This window comes from Magnolia sinica, chromosome 9 (assembly GCF_029962835.1).
Source record: "Magnolia sinica isolate HGM2019 chromosome 9, MsV1, whole genome shotgun sequence".
In the NCBI taxonomy this organism is placed as follows: domain Eukaryota; kingdom Viridiplantae; phylum Streptophyta; class Magnoliopsida; order Magnoliales; family Magnoliaceae; genus Magnolia; species Magnolia sinica.
This window is the reverse complement of record NC_080581.1, coordinates 2,843,564-2,866,947: the sequence shown is the minus strand read 5'-3', so window position 1 is coordinate 2,866,947 and position 23,384 is coordinate 2,843,564. Positions and strand designations below refer to the sequence as shown.

The following is a 23,384-nucleotide window of genomic DNA, read 5'->3' as shown; positions in this document are numbered from 1 at the left end:
TGTTTTGAACGTTCCATATGTGAGAGAACGAGAGAGAGAGAGAGAGAGAGAGAGAGAGAGAGAGAGAGAGAGAGGACACAAGTTGTGGTTTCTCATCTACCATACATGTGGCATGGCTTTACGGCAATCCAGGCCGTTCAAATCATGTGTCCCATTGCCACTGGAGCATAGCCAGAAATTCATACGAACCTAACTATTAGCCATCTGATTTCCGCTCGTCGAACTTGGACAACCACACATTTTATTTTTACTGTCCGTGTGATGGACATCATTTGGAGGGTCGGGATCTAACGCATGGATGGATGTGATGAGGTCAATCACTGTCTTCCGCAGGGATTATTACTCTGAATCAATGGAGCTCCTCTGGACTCCTACCGATCCACAAGGAAAAATAAAAATATTTCTAATAAATTCAAAAATAAATTGATACAAATGTATTTACAATCCTTTAAACATGAGCTCCTTAAAATTCATAACTTATTAATATTAAATTTATTATTTATAGACAATCATGATTTCTACTTAGACTTCATGGTTTTTCTGCCAAAAGTAATAAGTGTTAATAATGGTATTCTCATAAAATTTCTAAGCTCTTTTTATGTTGGGCACGGCTCCTTAGAGATCTAAAGATCAAGAGTCATGATTGAACTAAACCTTACTGTAAATAATAACAATGAAATTAAAAAAGATATTCGACTATTGATATAATAAAATCTTGCAAATTTTGTGGGCACGACCTGACATAGAAGGGTTGGGTGGCTAAAGTAGCGTCCCCTGCTCAAAATCATATATGGTCGGTTAAATAATTTAATTTAGTTTGACCGTCATGATCAGTTTTGTCTCGGATCAGGCCTTCTACGGTATATATTGGACATGAAAGTGTCAGTGACTGCTCTACATCGTAAAGGTTTCAAAATACCGCTCTGGACGGATGATGTGAAATATCATTCAAATTATCAGGGGGGAGGAATGTTTTCATGACACATCGTATTATTTTCCGTACCACACATTTGTTTTGGAATTTATGACCATTCCAACTGCAAGAAGAAACCATACGGATGTTTGAATTCCGAACATTGGTTAGGATGGTTGCGTTCATGTGGTTTCCGGGCACTGTTCCGTCTACCTCGGGCCATAGCATTTGGACGGTTTGGATCAAATTCATCTGCGCCATGTGTCATCATGTGTGCTGGATGGGACTCCATAAGTTAAAAAATGGGGGACTAACACCAAGTTTGACTTGTCTCACTCGTGTCGCACGTGTGTGAAATCAAACCCACTAAGTAGGCTGTCCACGATGTGTAGAATCCATGCACGTGTGTGAAATGCTCCAGTTGCATTGGGACATTTGGATCATCCAATCCATTGATCAAGACCGTTCATTAGGTTCAATGGACATTTCATGGGACACCATCCAAACATCAGTCTTATCTAGGGGTGCACACTGGTCGGTTCAGTCCGGTTCTGGGGTGAAATCGGAACTGAATAATCGGAACCGAACCGTTCGTAACAGTTCCATGATTTTGGGAACCGGAACCGGACCTTTAGTACCCTAAAACCGAACCGGACCGTGAAAAATGGTTCGGTTTCGAATCGGGTCCACGGTTCTGGCCTAAAGGTTGTTTTAATTCTGTTGTGTTCCCGCTGTCTGTAATTTAAAAGATCCTACACTGTAATGTATGTTTGTAACAAAAACATGCATGATTTTACCAAGAAGTGGACGATGGATGACTGGTCCATCTACATGGGCTGTCCTTCGATTGCTTGCATGTGTCAATAGGGGGACCAACCATCCAGTGGGACCAGCCAGGAAACAATCCTAGCCGTTTATTGTTGATTTGAAGGCCACTGGATCATCCCATCAATGTGCATCTTTTAAATGTTTGTCATTATGTCAGGGCCCATTATATGGAAAGTCATGATTAATGTAATTACATGTCATGTGTATTGTGGATAGATGGCTCTGGGCTCACAAGATCTTCCAACTCCACTACAACATCTCTCTTTATATTTCATCATTAATTGGGACATGGTTGTATGTTGAATGCGGATGGTTGGTTTGTACATCAGGTGGGACATGCTTGTTTATCGGTGTGGTGACTGGATCAACATGATGTTTTGGCTCTGGGATGAAAAAAATGTGGGGCCCACCTGATGGTAGTCACTAGGTTCGTTGTAGGACTATGAATTGATTGTTGCTTTGGGCAACCGTTCTTTTCTTTTCTACGCCAATGATCAGATCAGTTTGATTTTTGGGCCAGAACATAAGGAATATGCAGTCTACAGAACAAAATTAAAACAACCTAGGCTGCCGGTGATTGGGATGGCGAGAGAGAAAGAGAGAGGGAGAGAGATAGAGAGAGAGAGAGGGCAGAGGGAGGGCGGCAGTCGGTGAGAGGGCAGTGGTAGGGCGCTAAAGGAGGTTAATATATTTAGGGTTTTTTTTTTTTCTAACTAAAGTTCGGATCGATGGTTCGGATCCACAGTTCGGGTCACGGTTCGGATTTACGGTTCAGATCACGGTTCAATTTGGTTCTACAGGGCCCTAAACTGGAACCGATCCGTAACCAACGGTTCTGAAAATTTTGGAACCGGAACTGGACCGTTAGCAGCTTAGAATCGGACCAAACCGAATTGATCTAATGGTTTTGATCCGGTTACACGGTTCCACCAGTTCGATGTGCACCCCTAGTCTTATTTAACAAACATTAACCATTATCAATAGCTTTTAGTATGGACGATCAAGATCATTTACAAAAAGAAAAAAAAAAAAAGGTCCAATCGACAATCTTATCCATCTATTTTTTAGGGGCCATCATGGATTGGATTCCAAAGAATCACTTTTGTCAGGCAACCTTAACCATCCCATCCACCGTTCAAAAAAGGATGGCTATAGAAAGAAGGCCAAATCAAGGATGGGTGGATCGCTCGATCCTTTTGCAGATAATGAAATGTGTTCTTTATTTAATGGACGGTTCAGATCTATGGACCTCACCGTCCAACTGAACTGATGCAACCATGAGAATTACAACTTATGATGCTTTGAGAGAAGACTGGTGGATCATTTTTCAGATAATTAGGTGGGCCAAACATGCATACAGATGTAGCCCACCTGATGATTACACAGGCCTGATGTTTGGATACGGAGTCTAAGTTGTGGGATCACCTGAGGATGGGCGGATCTGATCTCACACACGTATGAGTTGCTTCCACGTGTGAAGTGAGTTTAAGGCGCATTTATCAATCTTTAAAAAGGTGAATCCGAGCTTTTCGCCAAACGTACCTACTTTTTTGGACTTGGCTTCGGTGGATCAGGGGTCCACTCAGATTGGTGGATCCCTGACTGTGGGGCCATCTTGATATATTTGTCTTATATCCACGCTGTCCATCCGTTTCACTAGATCATTTTATATCAAGATTCAAAAAATGCTGCAGATCCAAATCTTAAGTGGACCACACCACAGGAAACAGTGGTGATTGAACACCCAACATTAAAAACATTTTTAGCACCACCGGAATGTTTATTTTACATCCAACCCGTTGATAAGATCACAAAGACCTGGATGAAAGGGCCACACAAATATCAGCTTCATCCAAAACTTTTGTGGACCCCAAAAAGTTTTCAATGGTCAATCACCATTGTTTCCTGTGGTGTGGTCCACTTGAGACTTGGATCTGCTTCTGTTTTGACCTTTTATTCTAAAATGATCTGGAAAAAAGGATGGACAGCGTGGATTTAAAACACATACAGTCAGGGATCCACTTACTTTAGCGTCCTCAAAGCAGAGTGGATGAGCCCAGGAAACACCGACTTCTGTCAGTCCGTGAATGTTGGCGTATTTGTTTTATATCCATGCGGTTCATCTGTTTTACCGGATCATTTTAAAGAATGGGCCCAAAAACGAATCTGATCAAAATCTTAGGTGGACCACACCATTGAAAAAAGTGATGGTTGAATGGCCACCATTAAAAAGGTTTTGTATCAAGCTGAATATTTGTATTTTCCGTTCATCTAGGCCTCTGTGTCCTTATCAACAGGTTGGATGGAAAATAAACATTACAGTGGGGCCTATGAAGTTTTTAACGGTGGGGTTCAATCATCACTGTTTCCTGTGGTGTCTTCTACCTGAGAATTGGATCTGATTCATTTTTGGCTCATGCCTCAAAAATGAGCTGAAAGAATGGATGGACAGGCACAGATATACAACAAACACATCAAGGTGGGCCCCATCGTAGAGAAATCCATTCATACACCGGCAAAGCATGTCAGTTGATACACAGGCATAAGGAAATTGTACATTTGTCATGTAAGTAATTCCAACTAAACCATTTAAACTGTTACCCATGATTCAATGGACAGAGATCAAAACATTTTATATCCGATTGGAAAATATTTAAGGATGGTTCAATGAAAAATATCTTATGGTTTGAAATGATTAAACATCCATCTTCAATTTGCATCGGGTTTTTCAATTTGGAGAGTTAATACGAATAAATATATCACTCTTACAAGCTCTAAATTGCACGTGCAGCAGGTGGTATATTCTATCAGAGTATTAAATAACTTCCCTCTCGTGATCACACCTTTTATCTTTTCTGTCCTATTCCTCTCTCTATATATAAAAATAGAATCTCGAGAGCAAGTACTTACCTTGCGCAATGTGATCTCAATCATGGTCACTGGGTCCACATGTCTAACGGTCTTGATTACCTCTTGGTGCTCCAGTTTGTCTTTCCAACGATCTTGATTGCCTCTTGGTGTACTTTTTCCAATATCTCTTTTTAATATATTAGTACTCGTGATCACCTGATTTGTGAAAGGATACGAGTTAGCCCTTTCAAATTGGTTCCTTTTATTTTGTGACAGTAAAGTGAATTTATGTACTTGAGAACTTATTGCTTCGTCGACACTTTAAGTTTAATATATTTTTCAAAGGAATAAAAATACACATACAAATTAAAGAATGTAAAATGTTGCCAATTTCATTAATATTTTAAAATAATAATCATTATAATTGACAAGTTGCGAGACAACCAAATTAATAAATAAAAAAAGCAATGATAAATATCTAATATATCTATCGAAATAGATGATCAAGGCTGGTATGATAAGTTAAATTAGAACTTAGATGATCACATTTTTACGTTTTAAGGTTGTGGAAAAATTACTTTTACTCCGAAGGTACTGTAACAGAAATCCTTAGATATTAGCTATGTTAAGCTATGTTAGGCTAGGCTATGCTAATAAAAAACAAATGAAAGATAATTTAAAAGATAGGTTGATGTGTTTGGTGTAGGGCCTCTTGCTCTCATTCAATTGCTCATTTTATAGATTGTCGAGGCGGTGGAACCCTTGATAATCCTGGATCCTTCGAGCTCACATCATGGGATTTTCGGATAAGAAAATCTCCTTAATAGATTTGTAATCTTATAATCAGGTCTTTGAAAAGTTTGATGCTATTGGATCTTAGATTTTCACTATTATACAATACATAGATGCTCCCCGATAAGATCCTTGTTAGTTGAGGGAGTATCCTAACCCTTAGATCCATCACGACCACTCACTCAAGTGGTCTAATCTAGATCACTATGTTCATGACGGTAGGAGTGGGATTTGACATCTGATATTGATCTATTATTGAAGATGGGCTAGATCCATCATGTCAAGATTTTCCATTCTTTTAACTCTAATGGGACTACGACCATGAGATTAATTGGATCACTCCGTAGGGTGTTTCGTTGATCTCTCTGTCTCCTCCAATCTTCTTGATGAGTGCCTAGACTGTCCAATACTGATTCGTTATCGGTCAGATCATATTCTCTTTTGGACTCCGTTTGCATTTTCCCTTCTCTGATAGGGGCGCGACTTTGGACCCAACCAGGCTGATGTGTCCATTTCTCCTAACCTCGGTTGAGTTCGCTTGGATATTAGTTCGATCTTCGAAATCTTTTTGAATGTTAATGCCTTTCTGAATATTTATGGGGAGATTTTATATTGTGGAAGGGCTGTGAGAGACGGCCTCACCGAGAATATAATAGATAGATTTGTGATAGATTGGTTCTCTCGGTGAGTCTCTTATAGATGTTCTTGTAAAATTACCTTATAAATGAGCGCAATATGTTAACATTGGACTAACATATGTTAATATCTATATACGGTTTAATAATAACATAAAATCCACAGGATCTTGACTTGATGCATTTGACAAAATGAAAACCAAAGGCTTGTACAAATTAGAGAGTGTACCTTGCACCATTGAATTAGACGATGAAGAAGCTTGATGTTGATGAGTCATCGCTTTCAACGGTTTAGGTCTTCTCAACTTGGCACAACGACTAAGATCAATTAACTCTGATCTTCTCTCTCCTCAACTCTCTTTGATGCGTGAATGGAGATGGGAGATCAACTGCAAATGTTGAGTTGGAGAGAGGGACGAGCCTTGAATTTATAGATGATTTGGTTCCAATCCATCAAAGGAACCAAATAATTACATGAGTCTTTATCTTCTCCAAGTAAGCAAAATATTCAATGCCATTACATAATTCCAAGAGATGGAATGGGAAAAGTCACTCCTTAGAATGTGAAAAGTCATTCTTAGAATGTGGAGAGACAACCCTAAAATATGAAAAGGTGTGGAATATGAAAAATTATTTTTTAATACAAAGGTTGTGGTCATAAGTGGGTCACTCTCTTTATACATTCCAACACAATAAACATAACCACGTGACATGCACTCATTCGTTCTCCTAAAGGTGAGCATAAGGGTTTGTCCTTCACATTTATAATTGTCGAAGGAAGTGCACACGACAAAGAATAAGTTTCATGCCCGTTGTAGTCACGTGGTGGCCTTTGATTGTCTTATGTTGGGGTGCCAAAAATGAGTGTAAAATTTTCCAAAATATTTTCAAAGAAGAAGTCCTCTTGAATCACAGAGTACCTCTGATTTTTCGTTCAATTAGAGCTTAACTAAACGCCAATTGACTGATATATATAGGAATTTTATCATGAGCTCTCCTATACAAATAGTACACATGTATGAGATCCAATCCATTCAACAAGTGGGCCCCTCAAAATTACCCAGTTGGAAAGCTCTGAACAAGAGTTCAAATACACATGCAGCCCACCTAATGAGTTGGTCACTTGGGCTTGACTCAGTCTTGGCCCAAGGTGTGCTTATGGTAGGTCCCACCTTTTGAGTGGTCCAGATGCATCTGTGCGGCGAAGAAACCGTCAATCTCATGTTGACAAATAAATAAATAATATATATATATATATATATATATATATATATATATATATATATATATATATATAGAGAGAGAGAGAGAGAGAGAGAGAGAGAGAGAGAGAGAGAGAGAGAGAGAATCTTGAATATTTCTTGCCTTTGTTTTTCTTTACACTTGACCCTGCAGATGCTCTTTCAAGAGAGGATTTCTCAACGTGTTTCATGGAACGGAGCACCTTTAAGTAAAGAGGTGGTAGGTTGCTCCAATACATCTTGATGTATTGCTATTTTTTTACCGTGGGATTGTAGTCGTTGGATCTGAGGTCATATTGCAATGATCCACATGCTTTATATGATGGGCATTATAGTGGATGGATGAAATGCAAACGATCTTATTAGTAGATCCTGATGGTGACTGACAAAACCACGGTTAGCAGAGAGACTGTCCCGTACTCAAAAGAAAAATAGTTAAGTGATCAAACGGTTGAAATATTACAATCTGAGAGTGTTATTTTCATTGTCATCGATATAAGATGATACCCATTATATGAATGGCTTGTATTAATGAACTATGACTCTAAATCAATGATTAAAGTATTGTTGCAAACCACGCCATGATTGACTCCAACTTACCATCCCACAGGAAGACTTACTTGGGTCATGGATTGGACTTGTTAATGATGACGTGTCCAAATACATGGAAAAAGAAGGGACTTCTATAAATTACTGCCTAATTAATATTAAATATACCTTCTGCTACTTTTTTTTTTTCCTTTCCAAAAACGTAACCTTATTAAGTCAATTAGTATCATTCCACTCCCCCCCCCCTACCTTGTTTAACCCCGTAAGCTGTGAGAACAAATGGTTGGTGGCTCAAGTGTAACCTGTTGTGATGCTTATGCAAAATCCATTCTTATTATCATTTGCCTCACCTCATCTCAATCTTGGGTTGGGAATTCTCAACCCAAGCCCAACCCAAGCGGGCTCGATCGGGTTAGTTGGGTGAATACTGTAAGAACTCTGTTTAGTGGGCCTTACTGATCAACGGTCTGGATTGTCATTCAGTTGGACTGGATGATTGAGTAGACCAGTGTGCCCCACTTCAGGTGATGAGTTGCGCAGTTTATCTGCGTAGCTTTGCGTTCTGAGCCCGGAATGCTATAGATGTCTTATGCAGACAGCAATTTGTGTTAAACTAGGATGCTGCAATGTGGAGCGTGGGAGAGAGAGTTGTGATGAGTTTCAAACTCTCTCTCCATAAACTCTATATAAGAGAGTTGGGTCCCCGATCCTACACCATATAGCAGAAATTTGAGTCCCATCTACTGATTTGTAGAAAGGGTGTGAAGGAGAGGAAGATCCTAAGTTCTATCTGTATTATGGTATTCCATATAGAAGATCTGGTATTCTATTCTCAGCAATGGCGTCTCAGTTAGGTAAGCCATCCCGTCCCCTTAATCGTCATGTCCTGTGCACAAATAGATCCATGGGTATATTCCGCATATATGATAATTCCCACATATACATGATAATATTTTCATTATTACATTAGTCTAATTGTATTTCAATACACATCTTATTTTTTGTATTTACAGTTTTATTAATTATATATGTAGTTATTTATAGTAAAGAATTTCATTTTTTTTCTAAACAAACAAGCTAAAATATAGGACAACTATTTCTTTAAAAGTCATGTTGTGTAGCATGCGGTCTATTTGAGAGAGAAAAATCTGGCATATCATATTAGCTTGAGTCATCGGAAATGATGTGGACCAATGAGACCTAACAACATTGGAATTTCCTATGCCTTCAACAAAAACGATCTGCACTCAATTATAATTTATTAGTAACTTATATATTGATCGGGTTCGGGTTGGGTCAGGCAACCCAAGACCTCAACCCAAGCCCGACCCAAGTTTTATCGAGTTGGTGTTTGTATAGCCCAAGCCTGAGATCGGACTCGATACATCCTGTCTAAGCCCAACCCATTGTCGGGTCAGTCACGGGTCGGTTGGGTTGAACCAGCCCAACTTTCAGCCTTAGTTTTAAATTATGGTTATGGCATATAATTGTTGGAGTGAGTTTTAATATAATATTCACGATGGGCCTTGTAAAAATTAAGGATGAATGTCTCTATCTTTTGATGGGGTTTTCCTCCTCAGTTCAGAGGAGAGATACCGCAGCCGGTTGAAACTTGGAATGTTTCACCACGCTGCTCGACCAGTCAAGGGAGCCGCTCGACCAGTTGAGGGTCACTTGACTCAAAGTCCAGTGAGCTCAGTTTTCTGGCTTCGACCAGTGGAGTGAACAATGCTCAACCTGTCAAGGCCCTGGATCAACTAGTCGAGGGTTATGTAGATTTGTGCGAATTTTGTGCGAACTATGTAAATTGGATGCTGTTTCGCAGAGGTGCGAAAGGGAAGTTGCCTAAACTATAAATATGGGTCCCTAGGGCTTTTCTAGGGCATTGAGAAGGCTTTCTAAAACTATTGTATTAAAGGTTTTCATGATCAAGGTGAGAGAGAGAGAGAGTGAGAGAGAGAGAGCTTGTAGAAGGGAGTTTTCTCAGTCGACGTCTCAGCGCTTCTACATCCTCGTGATTGGTGAGATCTCTTCATTTTTTTTTATTATTCTCTTATTGTTTATCCACTCCTACGTGAGTGAATAAGGTTTGATCCAAGCGGTGTGTGCTTGTGATCGGTTGTAACGTTTTACTTCATAGTGAATTGTTGCTCTGGACTAGGTCCCGTGGTTTTTACCTCTTCGAAGATTTTCTACGTAAAAATCTCTTGTGTCATGTGGTTTATATTTTAATTTATTTCATTACTTTGTTATCCCATAATTCTCGTATTTTGGGAGGTGAGATCCTAAGGTTTTTGTACAATGCCCCCAACAAAGTGGTATCAGAGCGTCTAGGTTGGTTGAACGAAGTGGGATCGATTTTGAATTATGGAAGGTGGCTCATCAAGGATGATAAGCATCAATGGTTCTAACTGGACCATATGGAAGGCTAAGATGGAGGACTTGCTTTATTGCAAGGACTTGTATTCTCCAATTCAAGGCACATCAACAAAGTCAAAGGATATGTAAGATGATGATTGGAAGAAGTTGGACTGGAAGGCAGTGGGATTTATTAGACAATGGCTGGATGATTCCGTATTCCACCATGTGTCTACGAAGAGCTCAGCCATTAGACTATAGCTGAAACTACAAGGGTTATATGAAGGAAGACAGCCGGCAATAAAATTTTTCTGATAAGACGACTTGTGAATTTCAAGTTCAAAGATGGTGGTTCTGTGATTGAGCACATGAATGAAGTCAGCAATACATTGAACCAGCTTTCCACTATAAAGATGTTCCTGGACGATGAATTACAGGCTTTACTATTGCTTAGCTCATTGCCTAATAGTTAGGAACATTGGTGGTGTCTCTAAGTAACTCTACGCCAGACGGAAAGGTATCCATAGAACAGGTAACTAATTATCTCTTTAATGAGGAGAGAAGGAGAAAGTCTCAGGGGTCTACTCAGCAAGAGGCCATTGTGATACAAGAATGGGGGAGAGGAAAGAACAGAAAGGGCGGGAAGGCCCGAGATAAATCAAGAGGTAAGTCGAGTAACAGAAAGGATGTTGAATGCTAGAATTATGGCAAGAAAGGCCACTACAAGCATAAATGTCGTAATAAGAAAAACGACAAGAAAGGAAAATGAAAGGAAAAGGAAGATGAATCAGACTCCACTGCGGTCGCTTCAGATGGTGACGTTGTAGTTATTCTTTCAGTAGATCATGATGTTTGTCTCACGGCTACGAGTTAGGACACTGACTGGGTATTATACTCGGGAACCTCGTTTCATGCGACTCCACGCAGGGACTTCTTCACAAGCTACAAGTCAGCTGACTTTGGGACCGTGAAGATGGAAAATTCTACCATATCGAAAATCGTAGGGGTCAGTGATATTTGTGTGAAGACCGATTTGGGCTGTACATTGGTTCTCAGGATGTGAGGCATATCCCATACCTTCACCTCAACTTGATGTCGACGGGAAGGTTGGATGATGTTAGCTATGAAAGCCGATTTGTTGGTGGGTGCTGGAAGCTCATCAAAGGTTCGTTGATAGCAGCTAGAGGGAAGAAGTGTTGTACCCTATACAAGGCAAGTGTTAGTGTGTGCAAGGGTGGGTTGAACGCAGCGGAAGATTCAGCTATTGACATGTGGCACAGGTGTCTAGGCCACATGAGTGAAAAAAGACTTTAGCTACCAGTAAAGAAGCGGCTCTTTCTAGACATGACAGGTATACCTCTCAAAACCTGTATTGATTATTTATCAGGGAAATAACATAGAGTTTCATTTGTTAAATTTACTTCTCATGCACTACGTGAAAAATGAAAAAAATGATGGATTTAGAGACGGTTCTGGACCATCTCTAAAATTGCTTGGTTTAAAGACGCTTTAGAGACGGCCGTAAACCGTCTCTAAAATTTTAGACGGCCCCTGACCGTCCTTAATATTGTCTTAAAAATTTGAACCGTCCACAAATCATTTAAGACGGTCGTTGACCGTCTTATATGGGTCATTTGAGACGGTCGTTGGCCGTCCACATTAGAGACGGTCCTTGACCGTCTTATATGCGGTCATCTGAGACGGTCATTGGCCGTCTTTTACTTAAAATCTGAGACTGTCAAAGATCGTCTCTATTAGAGACGGTCCTTAGCCGTCTTACAATCCTGTAAAAGACCATCTCTATTAGAGACGGCCCTCGACCGTCTTTATTAGAGACTGTCAAGGACCGTCTCTATTAGAGACGGTCTTAAACCGTCTTATAGCCCTATCAAAGACCGTCTCTATTAGAGACTGTCAAAGACCGTTTCTATTAAAGATGGTCCTAATCCATCTCTAATGCTCAATTAAGCTGCTCAAAAAAATTATGAATTTTGAAAAAAAAATAGTTAAGAAGCTTAGAAAAATAATTAACAATGTTTACGAAAATTTTAAATTTTGAAAAAAAAAAAACTATCGATAATTTTGAAAAAAAAAAGATTTCAATAAAAAAAATGATATTATGAAAAAGAAAATTTAAAAAATTTAACACAATTGTGAAAATTTTGACATATTGAAAAAAATATATATTTAAAAAAAAAAGAAAATTAGATTTTGTATTTTGACAAGAAAAATTGAAAGGTTATATATAAAAAAAGTGAGATTAAAAAAATGATATTTAAAAAAAAAATAATTTAAGAAATTAAACAAAAATGTGAAAAAATTGACAAATTATTAAAAAAATATATTTTTAAAAAGAAAATTAGATTTTGTATTTTGACAAGAAAAATTGAAAAGTTAGATAACAAAAGGGAGATTTCAATAAAAAAATGATATTTTGAAAAAGAAAATTTTAAAAAATAAACAAAATTGTGAAAAGATTGTCAAATTGTAAAAAAAATATATTTTTTAAAAAGGAAAACTAGATTTTGTATTTTAACAAGAAAAATTGAAAAGTTATATAACAGTATTGTATATCATTGCCGCCCATACGTTTCTCCAACCCATTTTTTGGCGGGTATAAAAAATTGTGTAGATTTAAATCTTAAGTGGACCACACCATTGGAAAGAATGATAATATAGTACCTCGCCATTAAAAATTTTAAAGAGCCCATTGTAAGGTTTTAGTAATGTTTATTTGCAATCCAACTTGTTGATAGTGTAAAGAAGATATAGATGAAGGTAAACTACAAAGATCAAATTGATCCAAAACTTTTGTGGCCTTCAAAAGGTTTTTAATGGTTATTCGTCATATTATTTTGATTGGTATGGCTCACCTAAGATTATTTAGTTCTTATGATTTAAAATCACATCTTAAAATATGATGGAAAAATATATGGACGATGTCGATATACATAAAATATATCAAGGTGGGCCCTACATGGTTAGAGTAACACCCATGAAGGAGTTACCGAAAATAGTGTAATAGTACTATAAGGTCACCTCATGGGAACTTCCCGTACATCATCGTAGCCTATAGAGCTTTGACTCATGGACTGCTGGTGTTGGGGTCACTTGCCAAACCGCGTGCAAATCCTACACCTCCACTCTGTCCATCTATTTTGATAGATCATTTTAGGTTATGATGCCAAAAAGGAGGCAGATAGGAGACTTTGGTGGACCACACCACAAGAAACAGGGGTCACAGCTATAGTCATTTAGGTGGGGCCTATATAGTTTCACAATAATGTCCACCACAAAAATTCATCCATATAGATCATTTCAGGGCATGGGTCAAAGAATGAGGCAGATCAAAATCTCAAGTTGATCCACCACAAAAAAATAAAATAAAATAAAATGTAGGGATTGAACGCTTACTAATAAAAAATTTCAGAGGGCTACAAAAGTCTTGAATCAAGCTGATATTTGATTTTTCTCTTCATCCATGTCTTTTTTTTTTTTTTTTTTTAAAATACTTATTAACCGGTGATATCTCAAATAAGCATCATAGTGGCCCTAGGAAAGTCTCAATGGTGGGTGTCACTGTCCCCACTGTTTTCGATGGTGGGGCCACTTGAGATTTGGATCTGACTCATTCTTTTGATCATCCCATAAAATGATCTCTCCAAATGAATGGACGATGTTGATATAATACATACATCATGGTGGGGCACACAGATCTGACTCCTTTTTTGGATCAACTGTTAAAAAAATCCGTTAAAATGAATGGACGGAGTGGATAAATAACATACATCACGATGGGCCCCACAAGACTTAAAAACTAGGAGACAGATTGGCTACTCCCCCTGACACCAGCCCCGTGGCTGGTGGTCGGTGCTCCGTGGGGCCCACCATGATGTATGTGTTTCATCCATTTTTACAAATCATTTTAGTAATTTACAAAAAAATAATAATTATAGGGATATAAATCTTAGGTGGACCACACCATATGAAAAAAATAATGATTGGATATCCACTATTAAAATCCTCCTAAGGCCTAATGTACTGTTTATTTGACATCCAATTTGTTGATTAGGTCATAAATACCCAGATGAAGGGAAAAAATAAATATCAGCTTGATCCAAAACTTTTATGGCCCCCAGAACATTTTTAATGGTCAACGTTCATTAAACACTATTTCCTATAATGTGGTCCACTTGAGATTGAGATATAACTGATTTTTTCCATAGGAAACCGTGGGAATAATGTTTCCACCATTGAAACCTTTCTATGGCCCACGGTGATGCTTATTTGTCATCCAACCCGTTCGTAATATCACAAAGACATCGATGAAATGAAAACACAAATATCAGATTGATCTAAAACTTTTGTGGCCCCCATGAAATTTTCAATGGTAGATGTTCAATTCACACTCTTTCCAGTAGTGTGGTCCATTTGAGCTTTGGATATGCTTCATTTTTAGCCCACAATGATGTAAGTGTTTTATCCATACTGTCAATTCATTTTTTCAGATCATTTTAGTGGTTGAGCCCAAAATTAAAGCATATCCAAAGCTCAAGTGGACTATACCATAGGAAAAGTGGGAATAATGATTCTCACCGTTGAAATCTTCCCATGGCTTACAGTGATTTTTATTTGTCATCCAATTTGTTCAATAGATCACAAATACATGGATGAAGGGAAAATTAAAATATCAACTTGATCCAAAACTCCAGTGGCCTCTCAAAATTTGGAGATAATAAACATTCAGTTTATACTATTTCCTATGATGTGGTCCACTTAAGATTTTTATAGGCTTCATTTTAAAGCTTATGTAATAAAATTATATGTTAAAATGGATAGATGGAGTGGATAAAATGAATAAATCATAGTAGGCCCACATGATTTACTTAGTACGCTTGGAACAGATTGACTACTCTCCCTGACACCAGCCAATGGCCGGTGGTCAGTGCTTTGTGGCCCTACCATGATGTATGTATTTCATCCATGCCGTCCATATCTTTTTACAGATAATTTTACAATATGAGACCAAAAATGAAATTTATCCAAATCTCAAGTGGACCACATTATAGGAAACAGTGTTGAATGAGCGTCGACCATTAAAAACATTTCGATAGCCATAAAAGTTTTGGATCAAGCTGATTTTTGTTTTGTCCCTTCATTTGGTCCTATATGACCAAATCAATAGATTGGATGTCAAATAAACAGTACAGTGGGCCTTAGGAGGATTTTAATGGTGGATATCCAATCACTATTGTTCTCATGTGGTGTGGACCACCTGAGATTTATATCCCTCTAATTTTTGGCATAAAGCTCTAAAATCATCTTTAAAAATGGATGAACGGAGTGGATGAAACACATACATCATGGTAGGGCCCACAGAGCACCGTCCATGGTCCTGCCCAAAATTGGGCGCGCGCTCAAAACAAAGCCGCGCCCAATCTCCCCCCATTCTCTCACTCGCCGCCCTCCCTCTTCTTCTCTTTCTCTCTCACTCACCCCTGCCCCCTGCCGTGCGTCGCCCTTGAAAACCACCGCTCCATGTATTACATCTGATTCCTTTCATCTCTCTCGATCGAGGTAAGTATCTACGTCTCATTCCTTTCATCTCTCTCGATCGAGGTTAGAAATCGATTTCCGCTCTCATTTTTCTTCTCATTTCTTCCAGCCAAGGTCCGCCAGCCTCCTACCTAGCCCCTTTCAAAACCCCCATCTCCTTCCCATTTTCTTCCAAAACCTCAAACTCATCCCTGTCAAAACCCCCATCATCATCCGCACCTAGCCCCTTTGAAAACCCTAAACCCCTATAGATCGAATCCCATCGATTTTGCATATGAAACCTTTCAATCTGGCAATGCTCCCCTCCGACACCGTCGATCTTCGTCATCTTCTTTGTTTACCAATCGATCTACAAAGGTAAACCATATGGGCTTATGCAGTGCAAAAGCGATCTGCCGAGGAGAGATTGCGGTGCGTGTTTAAAAGATGCTATGGGTCGGATTCCTACGTGTTGTAATGGAAAACAAGGTGAGAGAGTTGTTGGACCAAGTTGCAATTTGAGGTATGAGACGTACAAGTTCTATGAGGACTTGGGCACAACACCGGCTCCTCCATTAACTAACACAGCTACCACTGTTAAGTTTTCATATATTCTTTTCTTGATTTTTGTCCGTCTTTTTGGTTAATCGAAGACACAGACAAAAGGCAAAGATTGTAGGCTTGATCTTATTGCTGGGTCAGAACATATTTAAGACTGTACTCACTTAATGGATGGCTTGCATGCAAGCTGTTTGTTCTGTGTTTTTAAAATGGACCGAGCAATGTTGACATGTTTGATGTTGAACTGAGTTTGCAAAAACATGAACTAGCTTTTTAAATTTTTCTAAGGACAGTAACAGGAGTGGATTAGGTGTTACTTGGGTAACACACCTTAGTGGTGTTACCCTTACCATGGAGCCCACTTTGATGATGTGTTGTATATCCACGCCGTCCATACATTTTTGCAGACCATTTAAGGATATTTTTTCTTATTTTTTTAGTTATAAAATGGTATGTATCTGGAATTATTAGCTGATGCTTCTTCCATGTGGATTTTTTGGAGTATATTTTTCCTTTAGTTTTTTCTTTTTAGTTTTATGATAGTTTGTTATATCAGTTCTTGATCTAGATTAGTTGATTTCATAGACACATTTACATCTGCTAGATTGAGTTCCTCACGTTTGTGACTTCTTTCTTTCACATACTTGATAACCCATGTTTGATGATCTATATGTTGGGACCACTTTGATTGATATGTATGTAAAATGTGGTTAGATTAAAGATGCACACATACTGTTCGATAAAATGCTTATGAGAGATGTTTCTGAGATAAATGTGGTTCGTTTAGAAGTGTTTTCTCTTCGGCCCTTGCCAATGTAGTTTTTTGGTTGGGCTGCAGCTCTTGTAATTTTTGTGTTTCCTCTTTCTTTGTCTTTTTTGTTGTTTGTTGTTTTTTTTTTCTTTCGGCTTTGCCATTTTTAATAAAGTTGGCATCTTTCAAAAAATAAATAAAATCCGTAATTCCTTCATTGGATTTTGTTGCATCAAACAACTCGCAATTGCCTCATGAAGGCATTATGATATTATATTCTAGTATTGTAAGGATTCATCCATTTCAATCATTTAATTCTTTCTCAAATTTGACTATTTTACGTATTGTTATAGAAACTAAAAAGGGGAGTGGTGGAGGCATATCCTTCTTAGAGGGCTCCGATTAAAATGAAGAACAAAAACTAGATGTAGTAGAAAAAACTGATGGTGAAGAACATGTTGATGGTGATAATGGATAGCCTGTTGAGGAAAATGTCGAAGTAGACTACTCGAATCTTACTGGGAGACAGAAGAAACTGTTTGAATTGACGATGAAGATGGCAACTCTCTTCCAACCCATAAAAATAGTAGTATCATTATGTGAAGTTAACATAACTTGTGTCATTTCCTTTTACCTTAAAATAGTAGTATCACTATGTGAAGTTTAATATGACTATTTCTTGCCATGGTTCTCTACTTGCAGAATGAGGCAAGAAACTTGCCTCCCTTATGTTCACAAATCATCTTTCTTCCTAGCTACAGTGATGTCAGCACGTTACCAGTTTAGGAGCTTGAAATATATTGCTAGGAGATCCATTGAAAAAGTGTATTGTTAGAAGATGATAATTAGCCATTTGCTAAATATTATCCCATGTCATTTTTCTTCAATGCATATGATGTAGGGGAACTGATATGAGCAGTCCACATGGCATACATGTTGGCCTGTTAGACCGTCTTGTAATTATACGGACAGAAACTTATGGTCCAGCTGACATGATACAGGTTCTTGCTCAATTACTTCTCTGTTTCTGTAAAAATGCATAATCTACTCTTTGTAAACTTGAATCATTTGATTTGGAGATAATTCTAGATCTTAGCTTCTTTTTCTTCCAGTATGGGATTGTATACCAGCTTGGCATTGCCAATAAAAGCACCAGTATTGCTGTCTATTTGTTGTCTTGGATCTATGTGGTTGTGGTTGTTGCTATTTATCTGGTAATCATGCATGCTCATGACAAGTACTCTACGAAGGAGCACATTTACTACCGGGTAGTTAAATTGTTCGTCATCTGCCTCACGACACTGGTGGTCATCATATTGCTGAGATTCACCAGGTGATGATGTGGTTACTTCAAACACACGGCTTTATGACAGTTTTTTCAAGCAGAGATGCTCCTTGGTGTTGCTGGCCAAATGGGTACTCAAAACTTCAATGTGGCTGATTTTCATTCTCTGGATTGCTCTGATTTTTCTCTATCCTAGGACTGATTTTTTTTTTCCTTTTATTTTTCTTTTTTAAGAAAGGAGAACTATCCTAGTTCACTATAGGAATCCTATTTATGTTGTCCTAATTTTGCATGTAACTGTAATAAAATATGATGTTTCTATTGTTGATGGAAAATACTCCACTAATCATAAACTGAACATTCTTTCTGTGGCCTTGTCTCCACTGAAAATGTAGGCTGTTCGCACTTGGTACTTTTCTCCAACAGTCACTTACAGAACAACCAATTCACTGGATCGGTTATCTTCCTGGCTAATCTCCCACTGTCTGAATTTTATGTCTGAATTTTATGTCTCAAACTCAAGTGTGTTCCTAGCAAGTCTTTAAACATGTTTTATTTTTGTGCTGCACACTGAAGCATTTGCTGATCATTGATTTGCACTGTGCAGCAGGCCTATTTGTGTAATGTCAGCTGTTCCATTTACTTTGGGTTGGCATCTGTAGAGTCTATATAGGGATTTGGGCTGCACAATGTAGTATGGGGTACATGGGGGTCATAAATTTTATTGTACAATATGTTCCATAGAACAAAGAAAAATGCACAGTTGAAGATATTTGACTCCAGTGCTTCATTGTAACAAATCTCTGTATACCTGAAATATTGAACCTGATTTTTTGATGAATATATCTGATTTGATTTAATTGGATCTGGACCCAGATTTTTTTGATGATACTGTTGCTCAAAGAGCTATCGAATTCATGTTGGGATGGTGAGTCATGGAAACCCTCACATTTATGATTAGTGTCAGATAACAACATGAGCATCTGCATCACTGTATGTGAGAAGACCTGCCCAAAGAGAGCATTGGCACAACATTGGTTTCTTTCATCATTTTACGTATAATTCAAAGAGCCTTTAGACAATGTACAATGGTATAGGAAAAAGTTGGTTTTGTTTGGTGATCTTTTGCTGCTGCTGCCATCTGACTGTATGTTTTTCAATGTAGATTTTAGCAGATGCAATGGGGCTTGGAAAGACTGTAATGACTATTGCATTAATACTTGGAAAACTAGTTAGGGAGAGTCCAGATGACCAACAAGTTGAAGAACAAAATCAGGATTTTGACAACAAGAAAACAAAGAATGGTCAGAAAGATCCTCAAACACAAAAGCCTGCCCACAGTTAAAGGAGGAACTCTTGTTGTCTGTCCAATGGCATTGTTAGGCCAGTAGAAGGTAAGATTTCGTTTCATTTCATAACATGTTTACTACTAATCCTGTAGTTAAAGTTGGCATTCTTTTAATGATGCAATTGAATGAAAAATTAAAATAGCACATTGTTGTCTGTCCAATGGCATTGTTAGGCCAGTGGAAGGTGAGATTTCATTTTTTCCAATTGTTGAACACACTTCAGTCAATAGCGCATCCAAACACAACCTTGTTGCCTGATTTTTTTATCATTTTAGCTGGTGGGTCTTAAATAAATTATAATAGCCATTAAAATGCCTGTTTTACAATGGTTACAGAATAATCTGGAAGACCTCTACAACCTTTTATGCTTCTTACATGTCGAGCCATGGTGCAATTGGGCTTGGTATGTGCATGAAACATTGGTTATATCTTGTGTGGGTATCTCTCCTTTTGAACTTTCTTTGATTTGTGGGTATCTCTCCTTTTGAACTTTCTTTGATTTGGTGAAAATCAATGTGACTTTAGGATGATGTGTGGGCTGTTTTCAATTGTTTTGGGATGAAAAACCAATGAAAATTGGGATGTTCTTAAGCAGTTTGATGCATATTGGTTGAAAAATGAAGTGTTGTGCAGATTTATTATAATTTTTTGTGGTTTAAATGATGGAATCTTGTGTGGGTGCTTTTGCATTTATCAATTCTTAAAATTTGTGGGATTACTTGATGTGAATCAATGGGAGTTTTTGATGATTAGTAGTTGCTTTTGGGTGTTCTTGGATTGAAACCAATGGAATTTGGGGCACTTTCAAGTTATTTGGACTTGGCATAATTAATGGAGTGTTGTACACATCATTTATGTTACATGTAAGCGAAGCTCATGTGGGTACTTTTGCATTTGGCAGTTTTTGAAGTTTATGTGATCATGTTATATTAATTGATGGGAATTTAGGATGATGGGTACTTGTTTTCGGGATTTTTTTTTTTTGGGACCAAAATAAAGGGAACTTGGGATGTTCTCAAGCAATTTGATGCATATGTATTGACCCAGATGTTCTTCATACTTGGATTATCTAAAAAATGGAGTGGTCATGTAGATACTTTTCTGTTTATTAGTTTTTGAAGTTTGTGTTTATTTGATGAAAATCAATGGGAGTTGAGGATGCCGGGTACTTGTTTTCAGGTGTTTTGATTGGAACTAAGGTAATAAAGGGACATGCTTTAAAATGATCCGATGCACATTGATTGATTTTAATGTTTTTCAGATTTTAATGATTGTATTTATATGCATGTGGTGTCCTCAGGTCTTACATGAACTAATTTATATGCATGTGGTGTCAGCGAATCTTACATGAACTAATATGACGCCCCAACTAGATTATGTGGAGCAAGAAAGAAGTTAGTTTTCTTCCTTTTACCATTGTTCTTTGATTGTTAATCCATGCAACGATTATTTTTTTATGCCATAGGTCTTGACACTTGCTATTTTTCTTAGAATTTATTAGTTTAATAACCTAGCTATGTAAACTATTAGACTTCGTTTCATAAGCATAAATATGAATCACCTTCTTTCTTCTTTCTGCTAGGTGGCATCAAATCTAGATGTTGTAATAGATGTGTATGATTTCCTCCATTTGCTAAGCACCATTTCTAATGAAAAAGAAGTAAGCAATGAATGTCTAGGTGCAGATGCTGATGAAAAAGAAGTAAGCAATGAAGCAGGCCGTTCAATCTGATCAATCTACTCCCTGGGGAGGTTGGAAATCAAATGATATGTACAACAATTCAGGTATGGTTTGCACCAATTCAAAAGACTGTACATTAAAGGGTACAATTAGCCTAGCATACAAGTTGAGATGTTTCCATGTATGCTGATAGTTGCTTTGTTTCTTCAGGATACATTCCGTGGAAGGGTGTGTGAGTGTCCGTTGGTTCAGGAAGTGGAGTTTAAGGGAGATGTTTATAGCAGTTGTCAAGATAAACCTCTCTCTCGCTCTCTAGGGTATATCCTATCTCTGTATCTCACACACACTTTCTTATAAAAGAAAGTGAGTTTTTAGGTTGTAGAAGGGTGTCCTATTTCATGGGATTGCTACTTACTAGTTTTACTTCTTTTCCATTACTCTTACCACTATGTTATGTGCAGGTACCTATGGTCTCCTATACATTTGTTGTATATGATTACTTGGAACTGAATGTGCAAGCCTTCATTACTAGCTATAGTTGCTAGATCCATCTATATGATGGATGAATGAAATGGTTTATTTGAATGTAAAACTGTCATGATATGTTCGTGTGATGTCTGGACAGTCTCTGTAGGTATTTCACACCTTTTTATCATACTTATCTGCAAAATGCACTTATCCACAATGCCTTCAAATTGATTTTGATATATTCTTTGGTGACATCAAGATCTTATATATGTGGCTTTTATCATTTATGCAAAACACGCTTATATATAGTGTTTTCAAATTGATTTTGAAACCCAACATTGTTTCAAGAAGAACCTTCATTTTGTTTCATGAACAGAGGATGGACAAGTGATGAGCTTTTTTGTTGTATTAGAAAGAAAATTTGTTAGGAGATGTCTGAGTGAGGCACATGGCATAATTGTGAGTCCATTTCTCCATATGTCACATTGGTTATATATGAAAAGATCATCAACTATCTACCCTGTTTCAATATAGAAAAAAAGAAGCAGTATTTGGTCTAGCTGGATGTATCTGACTAATAAATTGAACCTTACTGATAAATTGAAAATTTTTTATTTAGTAAATGTTTTCTTGATTTTTTTCTTATTCCTTATATTGTTTCCCAGTTATATTTGTGTTGGTTTCAGAGTATAGGTAGCAATAGAAAGTGTTGGTCGATTGTGGCTTATAGACAAAGGGATGAGTAACCAACAATACGAATATGAGAGGCCTTCTCCAGGTATCCAGATGCTTTTAGATATAATTATGTTGTTTTTAAATGTATTAACTCGAAATTAATAGAGTAGACCCGAATGTGCGTCGGAGCTATCTGGATGTTGAGCGGGGGTCCCTAGAAGGTGGGAACCGCTGTTATGACCATGATGAAGCTGTCCATTTCCTATGGACAACATTGGAGTGGCTTGACCATTTGGACAGGCCATGTTTATGTATTTAATACAAATTGATCGAGCAGACCCCGGATGTGCGTCGGAGCTATCCGGATGTTGAGCGGGGGTCCCTGGAAGGTGGGAACCGCTGTTATGACCATGATGAAGTTGTCCATTTTCTATGGACAGCATTGGAGTGGCCTGACCATTTGGATAGGCTATGTTTATGTATTAACTCGAAATTGATGGAGCAGACCCGGATGTGCGTCGGAGCTATCCGGAAGAGCAGGGTTCCCTGGAAAGAGGGAATCGCTATTATGACCATGATGAAGCTGTCCATTTTTTATGGACAGTATTGGAAGGGCCTGACAATTTGTGTCGGATGGCCGTGTTTATATCTGTATTTGCAGGGACCATACCTTTAACCTAAACCAAAACCTATGACCTAAAACCTTAACCTATAACCTAAACCTCAACCTTAACCTAAACCTAAACCTAAACCTAAACCTATAGCCTAAACTCAAATCCCTAAACCTTAACCTATAACCTAACCTAAACCTATACTTATAACCTAAAACTATTCCCAAATCCCAAAACCTATAACCTAAACCTAAGCTTTCCCTAAACCTATAAGCTAAACTCAATTCCCTAAAGATAAACCT

The 23,384-nt window shown here is 37.9% G+C and overlaps 1 long non-coding RNA gene across 1 annotated transcript; it reads left to right on the top strand.

Moving 5' to 3' along the window:
* The first annotated feature begins 19,173 nt into the window (after positions 1 to 19,173).
* Positions 19,174 to 19,852, top strand: LOC131256664 (uncharacterized). Its single transcript, XR_009176911.1, has 2 exons — positions 19,174 to 19,226; positions 19,464 to 19,852. It is a non-coding gene; the product is annotated as an uncharacterized LOC131256664 (long non-coding RNA).
* Positions 19,853 to 23,384: the final 3,532 nt, after the last annotated feature.